Source organism: Odocoileus virginianus, chromosome 34 (assembly GCF_023699985.2).
Source record: "Odocoileus virginianus isolate 20LAN1187 ecotype Illinois chromosome 34, Ovbor_1.2, whole genome shotgun sequence".
Lineage (NCBI taxonomy): Eukaryota > Metazoa > Chordata > Mammalia > Artiodactyla > Cervidae > Odocoileus > Odocoileus virginianus.
In genome coordinates this window covers 15,621,517-15,640,894 of record NC_069707.1, presented here as the reverse complement: position 1 = coordinate 15,640,894, position 19,378 = coordinate 15,621,517, and the positions used below count along the sequence as shown (strand labels likewise).

At 44.0% G+C, this 19,378-nt stretch overlaps 1 long non-coding RNA gene across 1 annotated transcript; it reads right to left on the bottom strand.

The window, feature by feature from the left end:
• Positions 1 to 2,702: 2,702 nt before the first annotated feature.
• LOC139033042 (uncharacterized) lies at positions 2,703 to 18,578 on the bottom strand. Its single transcript, XR_011485666.1, has 2 exons — positions 16,075 to 18,578; positions 2,703 to 13,756 (listed from the first exon to the last, which is right to left on the bottom strand). It is a non-coding gene; the product is annotated as an uncharacterized lncRNA (long non-coding RNA).
• Positions 18,579 to 19,378: the final 800 nt, after the last annotated feature.

The window sequence follows — 19,378 nt, the reverse complement described above, 5'->3', positions numbered from 1 at the left end:
CTACCAGAGAAACCCTTAAATGAGTCACACAAGATGCTAAATGTAAGAAATTGAAACTTGCACTTTCCAGTAGCATTTAAAATGCCTTTGACCCTAGAAACGGATCACTTGACAGTGAAGAGAGGTTGTGAGGATTGAATTAACTTTCACGTTTGAATTTGAGTAGAAGATTCTAGTGCAAAGGGCTATGAAGCCTTCATGGACCATCTAGCTGCTGCTCAAGGCTCTGATAACGTCAGCAGCAGGCCATCCTCCGAGGGGGCTCACCCAGGCGGGCAGCCCAGGGGCAGGTGGAGCCAGGAAGCATGAGGGGCACAGACCCAGGAGGGGACCAAAACTAAATGCCAAGAGGGCCACATTTAAAGAAGCTGGGGAAGGGAGGGGGGAAATGAGTCTAGAGAGGTGAGATGAGAACACTGCAAGTGGTGCTGCTGGAGGCGATGGAGAGAGCATCGCGGTCCCATTTTCCTATGGTTCTAGCTATGTGGACTGGGGGAAGTGGTGGTGAATTAAGGAAAAGTAAAGAACTGACTCATTCCCTTGCAGGTTATTCTGATGCTGTTCCCTGAAAGATACTGCTTTGGCATGGGATTTCTCTTGCCACCACCCAGCACAATGGCTAGACACCACCATCCTCTGAGGAGACATGAGTAAGCTTTTCTTATTCCTAAAGATGTTTCCTGAATCTCCTTCCACGTTCCTGAAATCCACCCATACCAAGTCCTTTCTTTGGCTGTTACTCCATACAGGTACTCAGCTTCTACTTCTGGTAGTATGGTGGACTATGTTATTTGGATCAGTCTTTCTTCTGACAACTAAAAATTCTGGATGAAAAGATTTTAAACTATCTTCTTAAAACTATTAAAGCATCAGTAAGATAGTAAGGAACGATCAGGTCAGAATATTATTGAAAACTGAAACCTAGAAAGGTCAAGGAGAAGCACCAAAGTTCCTTTTGCTCTGAGAGCATTTGCCCACCTAGGTGAACTTGAACTTCTGATTTGACATCCTTTGGGGGCATAGAGGATAGAAAAGATTAATCCGCATTGCCTCTGTTTCAGCCCTTTATTCCTTTTTATTACTGAATAGTATTCCAATGTATGGATGTAAAACAGATGGATTACATATTCACCAGTTCATGAACATTTGAGTTGTTTCCAGTTTTTGGCAATTAAAAATGAGGTCACCAAGACAATCATGTAGAGATTTTTGTGTGAATATAAGTTTTGATTTCTCTTGGATGTAGATGTAGGAGTGGGATTGCTGGGTTGTATGGGAAGTGTATGCTTAATTTTACAAGAAACTGCTAAGAGTTGTGCCATTTTGCACCAGCAGTGTGAGAATTCCAGTTGCTCCACATACTCGCTTAATGTCAGTTCTGTTTTGGTTTGGTTTGGTTTTTTGCCATTCTATTACGGTGATGTCTAATTGTGGTTTGAATTTGCATTTTCCCGATGACTGAAGATATTGAGCATCTTTTCATATACTTGTCATTTGTATATCTTCTTTGATGGAGTGTCTACGCAAAGCTTTTGCTAATTTTTAAATTGGTTTTTTTGCTTAGTATTGAGCTGTAAGAGTCTTTATCTATTCTGGACACAGTTCTTTAGCAGATCTGTGATTTTGCAAATATTTCCCCTCATCTTTGGCTTGCTTTTTAAATTTTTCATCTTTTTAAAACAGCATCTTGTTATCAGAACATTTTAATTTTGATGAAGGTCAGTGTATCAATTTATGAGACATGTGTGTTGTATTAGAGCGAGTCTCTTCTGAACTGGTTTTATGTTTCAGTGGCTGGCAGCTCTCAGGCTTTCGTGTGGTTTCAGTCTTGTCTTCCCGCTTACAGCACTTACTCAAATACATGAAAAGTAACTCATCTAATAAATCATACTGAGTAACTCAGAATCTATTGCGTGTATAGCATCTTCATCTGTCAGAGTCTTGACAAAGACTGGGGAAGGGTAGAACAAGAAGCAGCAAAGCCACAATAGACCCTTTGTAAAGAATAAATCTTCTTTTTCTATTACTTCACTCATTCTAATGTTGGTAATAAAAATGAGATAGCATGCACAATTTAGGGGACAGAAGTGAACTGTAATCTAAAATAAGGAGAGTTAAGCACAGAAGTCTTCAGTCATTCACAAAGAAAAAAATCAGTCGGTAATACCGATCTTTGAAGATTTGCTTTAGCACCTCAGTCTCTCTGTGTATTAAGAAGGGCATGGGCTTTTAAAGACATGAAAACTGATGCAAAGGAAAGCAATTAGTGAACTGTTCATCTGAATATCTGCTCATTTTGTTGGTCTTCTGCTTTTCAAGTTCAACCATTATGTTTTGAAGGGTAACAGCTTAGTCAACAAAGATTGTTCAACATTATTACCTAAGAGTATATCATGCTGTTAAATTTTAACATCATTTTTTAATAATAAAACTCTAATAATTTATATTGAGTTATTTATTATTTTGTTTTCTAGTTAGCTGTGATCATTAAATGTGGTCTTGATTGTATAAGGTATAATTTTTGTTATCCTCTTAAAGGGTCATCCCAGTATTTTGGTTAAAATTTTTTAGTTTGGGAATATCTTTTATCTCCTTTTCATATATACTAATAACCTAATACATGCCAAAATAACACTAGATCTATAATCTAATAAAAAATTCCATCTGATTTAGGGCCCAATGAAACACAGATTAGTACATAATCAGTATATAAAAAGAAGGATTTATTTCATTCATTAATCATTTCAGAAATATTCCCAAGCACGTACAGAGGTCAAATTCTGCTCTAGATGCTATAAATGTAATAATGAACTATAATTGATACTTCCACTACAATCCTGAGCTTGTGGCCTGGTGTGTAATACAAGTATTGAACAATAATCTTGTCAGTAAATGTATAATTACAAAGTGTGATATGTGCTGTAAATGATAGTTAAGTCATGACATGAGAGATATCCTGGGAGTAGGCAAGGTTTTTCTAAGAAAGTAATGTTGGGTTGACATCTGAGTAAGAGTAAAGATTAACAGAGAAGGGTAAGGTAGGTGAGATAAGACAGGTGAACATTCCAGACAGAAATAACATCATAAGCAAAGGCTCTGTGGCATGTTCAAAGAAGGCTCAAGATTCTGGAGCAAAGAAAGTATAGAAGAGACTTAGGTAAAGTGATACAATGCAGGACCTTTAAGGTCACTTTAAAGATTTTGCTGTTAGAGCAATGAGAAGCCATGTGTCAATCCAGGAAGAGAATGTTAGTGAATGGGTATGATGAGATTTTTTTCACTTTCACTGAAGCATGAAGAATGATGCTGAAGACAGATAAGCATAGATTAAGGAGGACCCGTTAAGATGCCATTAAAATAACTCTAGTGAGAGGAGATGGTGGCTTAGATTGAAGTGGTGGCTGTGGAGGAAAAGAGGTGTAGAGAGATCTGTGAGAACCATGTAGATGGGCAAAAATTGGGAGTTGGAGGGGCAAGGAATTCCTCAGCTTCTGCTTGTAGAACCAGGTGGAAGAGACAGTCAGTCAGGTAGTAAACCCTACACGAAGAACAGGCTGATGCAGAAGACCATGAGGTCATTCTTAGTGTAGTCTTGGTCCTCTAGGGTGTGAAGTCACCTTAATGGAGATCTTGAATAAGCCATCAGACTTGTAGGTCTGCAATAAGAAGAAGGATTGGGGATGGAGATTCGAGTTTGGGAGACCCTGGGGTATTATCATTGAAAACACAGGCAGGCATGGGATCATCAGAAGACTTGAGCCAGGTAAGAAGAGTGGACAGAGGCAGTGCCTTGCAGAATTCATGATCTTAATGGCTATGAGGAGCTGGTAAGCCCACAGAGGTTTCCCTGGTGGCTCAGATGGTCAAGAATCTGCCTGCAATGCGGGAGACCCAGTTTCGATCCCTGGGTTGGGAAGATCCCCTGGAGAAAAGAATGGCAAGCCACTCAGTATTCTGGCCTGGAGAATTCCATGGAGAGAGGAGCCTGGTGGGCTACAATCCACGGGTTGCAAAGAGTCAGACACGACTGAGCGACTACCACCACCAAGCTCACAGAGGAAGGGAATCAGCCAGAGTCTCCAGAAATAGTCAAAAGTGTGATGGTGGTCCACAGTCCACTGCATTAGTGCTGCTGAGAAGTCAGAAAGCTGAAAAATGTTCATGGGACTTAATGACCTTGAGGCTTTTGAGGTTGGTTTTAATAGGATGATGAGGGAAACAATGAGCCAGACAGTTGGGTGGTGAGCAAGGGGTGGGCAAATGGAGACTGTGGGTAAAGACAGGTCTTGAGAACTTTGGCTCTGAACCAGAGAACGGAGTTGGACTTGGCAGAAGGGATACATGTGGTCAAGGTTAAAGTAACCAGTAAATCGTGTGTATGTATATGTATATTTATATAATATACAGGTGAAGATATTGAAAGAATATTGTGTGTAACTCAATACCTGAAATGTGTTTTATAAAACAATTCAAGTTCATGCCTTAAAATGCATACAACTTGGCTTCTATTTCAGGGTTGTTTTTTTTAAACCTATTTTTCAGGAAGCTGAATTCTTCTATTAACTGAAGTTCCACATATAATCCCAGTCTGTAGAATAGATAAAAGCAGATGTGGCCCTTATAACACCTACATGAAACACGAGGTTCCTCTCCACCCAGATGGATGTCCTTTACAAAGGTGTGTGTTTGCAAAAGTAATGCCTGTTACTATTCAACAGTGACTTACTCTGGAAACAGGTTCTTTGATGTAACCTGTGAACATACAGAAAATACAGAAGAACCAAAGAAAGGAAAAAAATCAGAGCCAAGTTGGCTGTCAAAAGAGCATACTCAGATCTGTGCCAGCTGCTGGACAGGTGAGAATTTTGTCTCTAAGCTTCCCAGTAACTGAAGCAAAGAGCTATGCAAGATGCCTTACCAGTCACAGCATCCTTCAGGTAAGGTGCCCAGCTGTCGAGGAAAGTAGCTTTTCATGAAAATGAGACCCGAGAAAAATGTCTCCTATAAATTCTCACATGAAAAGAACCGAGATGTAATGGACACCATCCTCAACAACATTTTCTTCGATAGATATAATGACAAATTTTGTGCACCTGTTTCTTATGTTCCTCCAGAGGCCCACATGTGCACATGTTCTCAGTCTCTTCAGTCATGTCCAACTCTTTGCAACCCTGTAGACTGTAGCCCGCCAGGCTCCTCTGTCCATAGGATTGGCCAGCAAGAATACTGGAGTAGGTTGGCTGCCATTTTCTCCTCCAGGGGATCTTCCAGACCCAGGGATCAAACCTGCATCTCCTGCGCTTCCTGCATTGCAGACGGATTCTTTACAGCTGAACCACGGGGGAGAGGCCCATGGGATAACATCAAAGTGCAGTTGAATAAAAGCATTGTTTGTGGGGTTAGGAGTTGATGTGGGAGAGAAAGCAGAGTGATTTCTGAATTTCCAAGGCACAGCTCTTCATTAATGTTGCAAATCTCTCCCTTCTCCCTTCCTCCCCCTTAGCACACAGTGTTTACTGTCTCTATAAAAAAGACCCATTTCTTTATGACTTTTTGTTCTTATAAAAGTACACATATTCTTTACAAAAGTGCAAATAATTCTGAAATATAAAGCACAAAATGTATAATTTTCAGAAATCTGATCCCTCAAAGATAATCGCTGATATAAGTATATTCTTCTGAGATTTTTCATACATTCACAGCACTAATTTATGTACATATTTACCAAATAGGATCATACCTGATTTAATGTATAGAATCTCATCTTTCAGTGGTTAAATGGATCAGCTCATCACATGCATATAAACTAATCAATCCCCTGTTGATGGATTCTTGCATGTTTCTATTTTTCTCACTATTAAAAATAAAGCTTCCATGAGTTTATATAGGCCTAATTTCTCAAAATTCTTTTCAGGCTTCTCAGGAGTCTGCATCCAGACCTCCTCTGTTAGCAGGACTTGATGTGAGCTCATTTGTCTTCTCTTTTTACCTTCAAAGTGATCTTGTGCTTTATTTTTGAAAGCCTTGACCTCTTTCTGATGACTCATATCTTAGAAGAAAACGGTTTCCTCTGAATGTCACTGCGTATGGCTTGGAATTTTCTTTCCCAGTTAATATATTGCCATTGCAGTAGTGTCCTTCTAGAAACCATACATCATCCACAGGACTTTTTGAAAGTTACAGTCAGGTGGGCAGGGGAGGTCTAGGGCAGTTGCACAGACACCAAGTCAGTGTTGTAAGTGTTCACACACACACACACACACACACACACACACACAGACACACACACACACACACACACACACACAGAGACACACACACACAGTTGGCATATCTGGAAGGCTGCCTAGCACAGTGGTGAAGGGTGAAAACTCTGGAACCAGGATGCCTGGATTTGAATCCTGGCTGCAGCACTAGCTCTGTGTGACTTTGGGCAACTTATTCAGCCTCTCCCTGCCTCAGTTTTCTTATCTCTAAATTAGCTAATTAAAGTCCTATGAACTCTAGGTGCACTGATGACTATAATGAACTCCGAAAAGCACTAACACAGAGTAAATTAAGATTTTGAAAATTAAATAAATTGTCCTCTCCACCTGCCCCACAATTTTTCAGACACTTTCAAACACTTCCTAACCTCATGCTGCTATTCATCTGGGCCCAGATTAAGGTTGGCTGTAATAAAGCCAAATTTTTCTATGGCTAATTTCTATGGCTCGGTGGTAAAGAATCTGCCCACAACGCAAGAGATGTGAGTTTGATCCCTGGGTCGGGAAGATCCCTTGGACAAGGAAATGACAACCCACTCCAGTATTCTTGCTTGGGAAATCCCATAAATAGTGGTACCTGGTGGGCTACAGTCCATGGGGTCACAAAGAGTCAGACACAAATTAGAAACTAAACAAGTCAACTCAGAGGTTGCTAAATTGGTTCTTCATCTGTTTATACACTTTCTGTCACATCCAAAGTTTTATTTTGGTTGAATACAGGTTCATAAAAGCAGTTAAAAAAACTTTATTCTAGTCTTGTTAAAATTATTTTTCTTTGGATGATGTCATAACAGATTAGACATTGACTTAAGAGATGGTTACTATTGGTAAGCTTGTAATAGATCAAATACTTTGGATATTAGAAAACATGGGCATTATTAAATTATATTTTATTAAACTTAATGATTATATGAAGTTTTTAATGTCCAGTTTTACTTCAGAACAGATTTGAAGCAGATTGACAAATATCACTTAAGGAAAGAAAATACTCCATCAGCCTACTTCTAAAAACAGAAAATTTTTTCAAAGTATATCTTAACTCTGCAACAGATTTTACTGGGCTCTTTTCCAAAACAGCCTACTAAATCAGCGTTGTTATTTTTTGGTGAAGAAAGGCTCCACAATCACCAGCTTTATTCACCTACAGAAGCAGATTCAAAAAACATCCTTTGAGGACTTAACAAACAAAGATCTGTTTATACTCTGTGTTTTTTCCCACAGAGGTCCCAGGTGCTTCAGGAGACTTTAAAACACCAAAAATGTTCATAAACAGACACGTTTAGCAATTTCTTCTGAAGAACTTCTTCTGGGCCATGGAGGCTGCTTACTGTGTAATTTGAAATACAAAGCAATTTCACTCACATAATTAACTCTTGTTCCAGAATTCCTGTCACAATTGCCACTATGCACATGAAATTATAAGTTTTTAGAAACCATACTCCAACTCTGTTACATAGAAAACCTGGGGCTAAGGCTTAGTTTTGCTTCTTTTCAATTCTGTCTTATATATGGCAGTCTCTAGTTGTAATCTGAAACAAATATGATTAATATAAGATGTTTACTTGTCTTTATGGTGTGACAAGAAAAGACGCTTCCATTTCCTTCTTTAGAAGAAATAATATTAAAGTTTTTCATTAGTCGGCGGGTTAAATGAACAACCAAACACAGAATGCTTAATTGTGTGGGAGTTGTCATTTTGAAACTATTGATAATTCAGTTGGTTGGTTAAGAAAAATTGAGTGAAGGGTCAATTTAGTACCTCAAGCTCAATTAGGAAAATTTTCTGGAAGTGTTCATTCTGAAAGATTCCCTAAAAGAAAGCGTTTTTTGCTCAACTGAAGGCTGTTAACATGAATTTCTGTCCTCCTTATCACAACCAAGAGATGGTAGGTGCTCCGTAACTGCTGAATTAGATTGACTGTTAAGATTTAGTAAACACTTTGCTTTGACTTCTTATCATAAAAGCACCAACATGGATTTTGGCATCCAGAATGCCTCAGTTGAAAATACGTCTGTCCTGCCTTCTTGCCAAAAGACCAGGCAGTTTGTCGGGTGATCTCCAGTCTTTCTGTGGATAAAGGAGAATAAGAAGACCCACGTCTCTGGGCTGCTGGGAAGAATGGTGATATGGGTGTCAGAAACCTTGAGTAATGATAAGCGGGCTGTGTTTATGACCATTATGAGGATAGGTGGCTTCCCAGGTAGCGCTAGTGGTAAAGAACCTGCCTGCCAATGCAGGAGACAAAAGAGTTGCGGGTTCGATCCCTGGGTTGGGAGGATCCCCTGGAGGAGGGCATGACAATCCATTCCAGTATTCTTGCCTAGAGAATCCCGTGGACAGAGGAGCCTGGTGGGCTACAGTCCATAGGGTCGCACAGAGTTGGACTCAACTGAGCAACTGAGCTCTCTGTTATACTCATCAGAAAATGAGCTTTTCCCTAAGGATGCATCAGTCCCTCTCTTTCTTTGCTAGTCACTCTGTTAGTTGCTATTTATTTCTAAAAATTTAGTTTGATTTCCTGCTTTCAGGTAAAATATTGAATTTATTAGTGCTTTCTGATGTTTGGTGAGGGGTCCTAGAACAACTGCTTTCTCTAAACATCAGGTAAGGTTATTGAGTTAGTAAAGCAAGTGTAAGAAACCAGGTTAAACCTGTGTTGAAATCAACTCATTCTGGAAGATGTTTTGTTGTTTGTTTATTTTTTCAAAAGTCATTAGATGTTTGTTTCCTTGGATTGCATGGCCTCTTTACTGTTAAAGTAGAATGCAGAAAATACTTACATGACTGATCTTTTTTTTTTTTTGGCTGCACCGAGTAGCTTGTGTGATCTTTGTTCCATGAATGGGGATTGAACCCAGACCTTCAACAGTGAAAGCTTGGAGTACTAACTACTGGACCATCAGGGAATTCCCTTAAATGGATGATCATATTGGCTACTCCCAAGGAGCATTTTTTTTTTTAAAGAGTATTTTTTTCCCCTTATTTTTAAATTAATTTGTATTGGAGTATAGTTGTTTTACAACGTTGTGTTAGTTTCTCTTATACAGCAATCTAATGACTCTTAACAAGCAGAGCAGACATACCACCTTGACACACAGAAGTCAGGAATGAGCTGGTGCTTTAAGAGGAGAGAAAAAGGGCTTTGCCCTGCCCAGGGGTCTAAGAGGCAGAATCTCAGATGGCGGGGGAGGAGGGGAGCAGGCCAACAGGTGCTCCCCACGCACCTCACAGGATAAGCTCAAAGATTTGAAGTGTGAAAAGAACTGCTCACCACCCATGGCACTCTGTCAGTAACAGCCATGTGCTCACACACAGGACTGTTCATGGGCCACCTATAGGGGCATCTTTGAATGACCAAGGCACTGGCAGAAGGAATCTGCAGTTTCTGCATCCATGCAACCAGGTTAGAGGATGAGAGAGTCAGAGGCAGGTGAGGGGATGAGGTGGCCAGTGAGAGAGGAGCTAGGAAGGTTTCATCACCTCACTACTTAATAGAAAGACTTGTCAGATGTGAACAAGGGATGTTTGCTCACAGAACTGAGTTCCTTGCTGCTTGACATACAGTTGAGCTACACCTGTCATCAGAGAGCTAATGAAATGCAACAACTGGTCCCCAGGCAGCAGCTTGAACGAATCAAGGGCAACGGGCACCGTTTTGCCTCTGAAGCCTGTTTTTCCAGTGGAGGCGTTTGACGTGTTTCTTACACAGCGGAACGTTTGCAATATTTTGAAAGCCAAGACAGGAGACGTTTCTTCAGCTCAGGACCTGATATTGGTTTCAAGGGCATTTCCTATGATCCTCAGTGGGCAGGCACATTGACTTCTGGGAATTTCCTCCCTGTTTTTTTGGGGGGGGCAAGGTGGGGGTTTAGTTGCTTTAAGGGGCTTCCCAGATGCCTCAGTGGTAAAGAATCTGCCTGCCAGTGCAGAAGACGCATGTTCGATCCCTGGGTTGGGAAGATCCCCTAGAGCAGCACATGGCAACCCACTCCAGTATTTTTGCCTGGAGAATCCCATGGACAGAGGATCCCAGTGGGCTACGGTCCATAGAGTCGCAAAGAGTCAGACATGACTGAAGTGATTTAGAACATGCACACACACATAGTTGCTTTCCAATGTTGCATTAGTTTCTGTTGTACAACAAAGTGAATCAGGTGTATGCATACATACATATATCCCTTTCCTGTTGAGTTCCCTTCCATCCGCCATCGCACTCCTCTAGGTTACCACAGAGCACCACGCTGACCTCCCTGTGGTTCCCACGAGCTCTCTCTTCCACACATGGTAGTTCCACCTCCTGGAAATTAGACGGCTGGGGGGCCTGCTGTCCTCCTGCTGAAAAAGTGGTCCTCAGACCAGCAGCTTCAAATGAGAAGCATTGCTCCAAGTAAAGGAGCTGAAGGAGAAAATCCTGAAACCCCTAGGGAACATTTCTCCATCTTCACCTGGACAGGCCTGTAAGGAAGGCTGGTCTCCAGGTCCCATGCTTGTTTGGTACCCAAGCCTCGGAAGACCTCTCTTTCTGATGCTGCGTTCCTTCCTTTAAGCCATGCTGTGTCCGCACCTATGACCCGGTGCTAAGCTCGGGGCCATGTGTTACCGTGCGGGCCATGGAAAACAAAGTAGCCACCCAGCTTTTTTGGATGGTTTCCCAATGTTCCTGATTCCTGGCAACTGAAAAGTGCTTCCAGGGACAGGACTAATGGTGGGGCGGAAGAGGGAGGAGAGGAAAGTGAGGTGAATAACGCTGACAGCGTGGAAAAGACAGCCTGGGAGGGCCCCCTGAATCAGCGGGAGTTCACCTTCCTTCCCGTCCTGCTCTCCCAGCCCCAGCGCCAGGGTCAATAGTTCATGCATAAGAAATCAGGATTCTTTGGAGCAACTCATGCTGCCAAATCTACACTGACAGTCCAGACCAACACCCCCACCTCCCTGCCTAGCATTTGAAGGTCACTTGCTCTGCGTCAAGCACGCTTGACAATTGCTCAAAGGGAAATGAGAGAACTGTTGTGTATAAATGAATCAACTTGCCTTCAATTAACACGACTTGAAATGAACCTTTCAGTGATAGACAGGTTTGCATGGCTTTGAATGTTATCCTAAAATAGAACACATATTACAAACTTCCCGGCTTCATGGTTCTGCATCAGGTTTTAGGAAGAAATTAATTTGAACATAGTATATAATCCAGGTAACTTCAGTAAGACTGGAGGTAACATGTTAAGCATGTGTGTTAACATTTTAACAATTGACAATGAGGAAGGAGAAATAATGAAACTAGTCGATGTGGTAGGTACCCCCCCACTTCTTCCTCCATCCACATCCTAATGCTTTCTATCACCCTCTCTGTAAGGGTGGCTGGCTCTTTGGGGAGCTCTACAGATCCAGCATCCAACACATGGTGCTGTGAAGACTGGAAGGAGGCTTTGGACCAGCCAAGGGGACCGAGAGGTGCTCTGCAGAGCCCAGGTAACCTGCACCACGGATAATGGGGAGTTGGCTCTGCAGATCGCTGGATAAATATTGGAAAATAAATTTAGTGGATGCAATATTTATAGTTGACATTGGTAAAAGGCAGAGTCCAGGCTTCAGGTGGTAAATAAAGAATCATACATACTGTATGTTTAGACAAGACAGGAGTGGAGCCAAGCTTTTTTAATTGAAGAGAAAATTGGAGTTTCTCCATCTTTTTTAGCTTCTGCTAAGTGATACTTCTGAGTCATGTCCCACTCTTTGTGACTCTATGGACTGTAGCCCAGCAGGCTCCTCTGACCATGGGATTCTCCAGGCAAGAACACTGGAGTGGGTTGCCATATCCTCCTCCAGGGTACCTTCCCAACCCAGGGATTGAACCTGAGTCTCTTACATCTCCTGCATTGGCAGGTGGGTTCTTTACCACTAGTGCCACCTGGCAAGCTGCTGGGAGAAAAAGTTAATTCATGGTGGCAGTGACTGCTCTGTTCACAGGCATGAAGCAAAGTTCAACGCAGAAACTCTTCCAACACCTTTCATGTTAAGAACTTCATTGCTGAAATTGTTGCTTGTGCAGGGGGATTAACTGTGCTCACGGGGGTTCTCAAAAACTTTAGCCATTTGGACAAAAAATTTCAGTTACAGCCACATGACACAGGCATATGTTCAAAAGAAAGAAAAGATCTTTACAGCCAGTATCTCCCTTATCCCGCACTCGTATTTGGTAGGAGGGCAGGAAGAACATTTGCAGAGAAGCCCCAAGTGCTGCCAGATGCCCTCCAGGTTGGCTGTTGCATCATTCATGTGCTCAGTCTCAGGGCCACCACTGGATCCAGAAAAGGATGCTGCCAGCATCTCCTTGGCCTTCCCCTTCCTGCTTGCCATGCTCAGCACTTTGGAGAAAAGTATATTCTCACCTCACAGTGCTTGAGGATTCACTTGCATAGGTCACATCTCATCTGAAAACCAGGAGAGAGTCATGGGGCATGCCCATTTCTCTTGACTTCTACTGTTCAGCCATCCTAGCCAGTGCTTCTGCTTTGGAAATCATTCCTTGGGTTATACGAGGTCCTCACAAGCCTGTGTGCACTACATGTGTGTCTGCATGTGCATGTATGATGGAGGAAGTGATGCTTGGTTTAGAGATGCTGAGAAAAGAGATTCTGCCTCCTTTCTGGTGTCACTCTGTCGTAAGCTAGTCAGAGTCACTGGGCCGCCAAGACTAAGTGTTACCAGGAAAACTGAAGGAGACCCCGCAGTGCTAACTTGATTGTAGGAGATGAGTTTCCTTCTAAAAGATTGAACTTCTGCAGAAAGGAGGGGAGGGTAGAGACAAAGGCCTGGCTTTCAAGAGGGTGTGTAGAGTAATTCAGTCAGTCCCTTAGTTGTGTCCAATTCTTTGCGAGCTTATGGACTGTAGCCTGCCAGACTCCCCTGTCCATGGGATTCTCCAGGAAAGAATACTGGAGTGGGTAGCCATTTCCTCCTCCAGGAGAGCTTCCTAACGCAGGAACTGAGCTTGAGTCTCTGGCATCTCCTGCATTGGCAGGCGGATTCTTTACCACGAGCGCCACCTGGGAAGCGCAATAGAATTGAATAATTGCTCAAAGTCTATTTGAGAACAAGGCTCACAGCTCTTTCCCCTCAAACCAACTTGGAAGAAAACCATGGAAATTAGAGATTACTGATCTGAAGAATTCACAGTCAAAGCTGAGAGAAACTCTGGGGTGAAGTGAAAGCTACCACATCCAAATGTGTGTGTGTGCAGGGGTCATGGCCGCCTTCCAGGGCACAGTACGGATCCAGTGAGAACAGGTTGGGAGCAGCTTGTTTGAGTTCCAGCTTCAGTTCAGTCATGTCCGACTCTTTGCAACCCCATGGACTGCAGCATGCCAGGCCTCCCTGTCCATTACAACTCCAGGAGCCTACTCAAACTCATGTCCATCGAGTCGGTGATGCCATCCAACCATCTCATTCTCTGTGTTTTACCCTCAGCTCCTCATCCCTTTGCTAAAGTCTTGAAAAACAAGCAAAAACAAATTTAAAAGGCAAATGTATAGAATATCTAAACATTTAGTTACAAGGTTTCAGAGAGTCGAGCCTCTAACAGTTGGTGGTCTGACTCTCTCCTCCATGCCAGCCTCCCACTTTTGACCCTGACATGATGATCACCTCATCACTTCTGTAGCCTGTCTTCTGGGTGCCCCACCAGCTGCCCAACACTTCCCATCATAACAGCCTGTGACCACTCCACCGACAACTCGAACTTCACCAGGATCTACAATCCACTGTTCTCACTCACTTTCCTAGGTCACCCTTCCAATGTTGTCATTTCCTTCTATATCCATCAAAGGTCCTTCATCATCATAGCCACCCCCCCTTCATCTGCCCCAACACCCTTCAACTTCTCTCCCTCCAGCCTGAAAAGTGAAAGTGTTAGTCATTCTGTTGTACCCGACTGTGACTCCGTGGACTGTAGCCCACCAGTCTCTTCTGTCCATGGGATTCTCCAGGTAAGAATACTGGAGTGGGTTGTCATTCCCGCTTCCAGAGGTTCTTCCCGACCCAGGGATCGAACCCAGGTCTTCTGCATTGCAGGCAGATTCTTTACCGTCTGAGCCACCAGGATAGCTCCCTCCACGCTTCAGCCTACTCTCCTATAATAACCCCAATCTTGGTCAATCCAACCCCCCACCTTCTCAAGCCTGCACTGAGAAGCCGATGTGGCTGGTGAACATCAATGCCCACTGCCTAGAAGCCTCACCAGATTTCTTCACAGCAGTCACGCTCTGACGCTTGCAGCCAATTGTTTCACACCCCTCTTACTCCCTAGCAACTGGAGACTTTGTATTTTTTTCCATAGAGTGTGTTTATTCTCTCAGCTATTAGAAACCATCGAAACTGCCTTACCTCTATTAATCAAGGAATTCTCCTCTCTCTTTTTAAAATTCTCCATGGGAGGATGATTGCTTTACAATATCATGTTGATTTCTGCCATACAACAATGTGATTCAGCCGCAGGTATCCCTATGTCTCCTGTCTCTTCAACCTCCCTCCCTCCTCCCACCCCATCCCACCCCTTTCGGATGTCACAGAGTACCGGGTTGCACTCCTGTGTTATATAGCAAACTCCCACCGGCTTATCTGTTTTATACATAGTAAAGTATATGTTTCAGTGTTACTGTCTCAATGCATCCCACCCTCTCCTTCCTCTGCTGTGTCCACTGGTCTATTCTCTATGTCTGTGGGAGACAGTATTTTTAATGACTGAGATCATAGAAACACCCAGAAAGATCCTTCTCGTCCCACACCCAAGTTCTCCCTGCCTCCCCTCCCATTCACGGACACCACTCTGCTCTCCACTTAAGCCCGCTTCTTCCTCCTGCTTGGGTTCTTCCGAAGCAGACCCTGAGGGGGGGATTTGGGTGAAGACTTTTATTAAGACTTGGGCTTCCCTGCTGGCTCAGCTGGTAAAGAATCTGCCTGCAATGAGGGAGACCTGGGTTTGATCCTGGGTTGGGAAGATCCCCTGGAGAAGGGAAAGGCTTCCCACTCCAGTGTTCTGGCCTGGAGAATTCCACAGACTGTATAGTCCCTGGGGTTGCAAAGAGTCAGACACAACTGAGTGATCTTCACATTTCACTTTTGTTAAGATGCCCCCAGGAGAAACCAGGAGGGCGGTGGGGAAGGCGAAACAAGGAACAGGAAGTCAGCTGGGGTGCAATTTGAGATGAAGCTCCAAGGAGCATCGCTGCACAGTACTCTGGAGTGTCACTTATGCCTTCGATTTGTCCTGCCCGAATGCCTCGGAGCTGGTCTCTCAGAGCTCTGACTTATCAGCCATTGGCCAAGGCCCCCCAGGGCTGTGCAAGCTCTGTTGGTGTTCACGGAGGGGCCCAGCAGCCCATGGCAGGCTCTGCAGAAGGCCCGTAGGTGCAGGCTTTTGGAAGCAAAAGCACGCTGAAAGTGAAAGTGTTAGCCATTCTGTCCTGTCCTATTCTTTGCGACACCGGGCATTGTAGCCCCCCAGGCTTCTCTGTCCATGGAACTCTCCAGGATTTTAGAATGGGTTGCCATTTCCTTTTCCAGGGGATTGTCCCAACCCAGGGATCGAACCTGGGTCTTCTGCATTGCAGGCAGACTCTTGACCATCTGAGCCACCAGGAAAGCTAAGAATAATGGAGTGCATTGTCATTTCCTTCTCGGGGGGACCTTCCCAACCCAGGGATAGAGCCCTTGTTTCCTGCAAGTCTCCTACATGGCAGGCAGATTCTTCATTTCTGAGCCACCAGAAAGGATGTAAAGCATGCTGATATATACACAAAATACACTCACCATGCGATTCGCTGGACCACGATCAGTTATGGATGACTTGGGGTTTGTCTGCACCCACCAGAAGAGCAGAGATAAGGGGGGAAATTCAACAACAAACAAAAGGAAAAAGCAGAACGAACGATCCAGGAGATCCCCCGACTTTCTGCAGAACAGCCACAGCTCCTTCACTCTGCTGGCTTCCTGAGTCAGTGAGGGGCCGCCTCCTCCACGCGGCTGCATCTGCGTCGCGCCCACAAAGCCCAGCATCCCACTTCCAGAGCAAGAGGAGAGCCAGCACCAGGGGAAGAGCAGAGCTGGCACCCACAACCCTGGCAGCAGCAAGCGAAGCGCCACACTTGAAAGCCCGGCTCACCGCGAGAGGACACTGCAACCTCTGTTGGGAGTGTTGAGAGCATGGGGTCCCAAGCCAGACCTCCAGGTTCGATCCCATCTCTGCCACTTGGGAGCTGTGTGACCTGAAGTGAGTTACCGAACCTCTCTGTGCCTCGGTTTTATCATCTACCAAAGGGGGAGAAAAATAGTCTCTACCTCCTGGGTGGCTGTGGGATAAAATGAGTTAAAGCACCAAGTATAGTGCCTGGGCTTTACCAAGCATTATTTTTTTTATATGTACACATGAATTTTGGGGCTTCCCCAGTGGTTTCACAGTAAAAAATCTGCCTGCAGTGCAGGAGATGCGGGTTCAGTCCCTAGGTCAGGAAGATTCCCTGGAGGAAGTGAAAGTCACCCAGTCATGTCCAACTCTTTGTGACCCCATGGACTATAGAGTCCATGGAATTCTCCAGGCCAGAATACTGGAGTGGGCAGCCTTTCCCTTCTCCAGGAGATCTTCCCAACCCAGGGATCGAAACCAAGTCTCCCACATTGCAGGCAGATTCTTTACCAGCTGAGCCACAAGGGAAGCCCAAGAAACCTAGAGTGGGTAGCCTATCCCTTCTCCAGTGGATCTTCCAGATCTAGGAATCAAACCAGGGGAAGCCCAAGGGCATGGCAACCTAATCCAGTATTCTTGCCTGGAGAATCCCATGGACAGAGGAGCCTGGCAAGCTACAGTCCATGAGGTCACAAAGAGTCAGACATGACTTAAGTAACTTAGCATGCACAAGTGAATTTTACCAAATTATAAAAAAATTAGAATTCATCACTTCTCTTTGATATTCTCTACCTAGGTTTATCACGGGATTCTGGTTTAATATGATGTCATGCCTGATATTCCTGATGCATCTTTTACCAACTTCCATGGACACACTATTGCTTCACCCTTAAACCCAAAATAATACAAGCTTGCAAAGTTTCTGAATATTAAATATAAGAAAAGGCCACATGCCAAAAACACATGGAAATACAAACAACATCGTCAGTACCAATGAGTTGAGAAACACCTTGATACTTCCATCCTGGGGCTGTGATCAGTGGAGAATGAATTAGAGGAAGCAAATAAAACCTGTGTAACATGTGTATGTGCTAGTTATAAAATAAGAAAAATTAGTATTAGAAAATTAATAATGAAACCAGACTACTAATCTAGAATAATACTTGGAAGTAATTAATATTTGAATGTGGACAAATTTTAGCAAAGAACTAAAGATACACTTGGGAGTAAGACTGAGCAATAATACAATCATCCCGTTCTCCTCAGTGTATCTGCTGTGGAATCAGAGAGGTGATGTAAATAAACTGCCTTTGAAGGACCCTTGATGGAGCAAAGTACTGTTTTTAATGCTCAAATGCAGTGTCTGTGATAAATATCTAGTGTCTTGGCTACTTAAGGGTTGAAAGAACTGTGGCTAGAAATACATAACTTTCTGTTCACTTTGGGAACAGAAATATTCTTTTAGAGATTTAGACCAATGACATAATGTATCTGAACATTAATCTTTGTTCAATTTTGAAATTCTTGTATTTTCCTCCTACATACATTTTGAAAGAGTATGTATACTGCTAGGAGCTTCACATATGACCCTCATATGCAATGTTTCTGACCACTTTTGTGATTTTGATGTTTCTTTGGGAACATCATGTTCAACTAGAATCCCATGATAAATCTGGGGTGAGTATATCAAAGAGATGCAGAGAATTCTAATCTTTTTAATTAGGTAAAAACTTTAGTTTTAAAAATTAGGTAAAAAATTCTAGTCTGTAAAATTAGGTAAACGGCTTAGTAAAACCCAAGGCACTATTCTTAGTGCTTTATTTTAACTCGTTTTTACACCACAGCCACCCCAGCAGATGGAGACTATTTTTCTCCCCTTTAATAGATGATAAAACTGAGGCACAGAGAGGTTCGGTAACTCACTTCAGGTCACACAGCTCCCAAGTGGCAGAGATGGGACTCAAACCTGGAGGTCTGGCTTGGGACCCCGTGCTCTCAACACCACCCAACAGAGGTTTCAGTGTCCTCTCGCGGTGAGCCGGGCTTTCAAGTGTGGCGCTTTGCTTGCTGCTGCCAGGGTTGTGGGTGCCAGCTCTGCCCTTCCCCTGGTGCTGGCTCTCCTCTTGCTCTGGAAGTGGGATGCTGGGCTTTGTGGGTGCGACGCAGATGCAGCCGCGTGGAGGAGGCGGCCCCTCACTGACTCAGGAAGCCAGCAGAGTGAAGGAGCTGTGGCTGTTCTGCAGAAAGTCGGGGGATCTCCTGGATCGTTCGTTCTGCTTTTTCCTTTTGTTTGTTGTTGAATTTCCCCCCTTATCTCTGCTCTTCTGGTGGGTGCAGACAAACCCCAGGTTTTCCTCTATTTAAAAAAATCTGGATGTGAAGTTAGTAAACAATTTACGTGAGGGAACATGTGTTACGGAAGTGGAAACAGCTGGTGCTGGGGAGGTTGGTGGTCATGGGTTGTTTTTATGCGGGGAGTCATTGGAACAGCTCCCAGACCTGGCCTGGGCCTGGAGTGTCCCTCTCGTGTGGGCTCCCCTTTGCTTCCCACCACTCCTCTGCCCTTCCCCCCCTCTCCCTTCCTCTCTTCCAGCTCCCCTTCTGCTCCCATCCCCTCCCTTCTCCTCCCCCATTTCCCCACCTCCCCTCTCCTTCTGTCCCTCTTAGAGCCTCATCTCCTCTCTCCACCCCCTCTCTCCCCCAGCTCTGTCTCCTCTCTCCTTTCCGCCTATCTCTTTTATCTCCATTCCATTCCTTTCTGTTTGTGATTTAATGTTGAAAAGCACAAAGGCTCCCTTCCCAAACCCCACTCCGTCTTTTGGAGGAGGTGGTTAGGACCTTTATTTTTGCCCCCAGTCCCACAGGACACAGTGGTGGAAAGGAGGGTGGGGGCCCTATGGCCCAAGGAGCCTGCATCCCAAACAGCTGCGA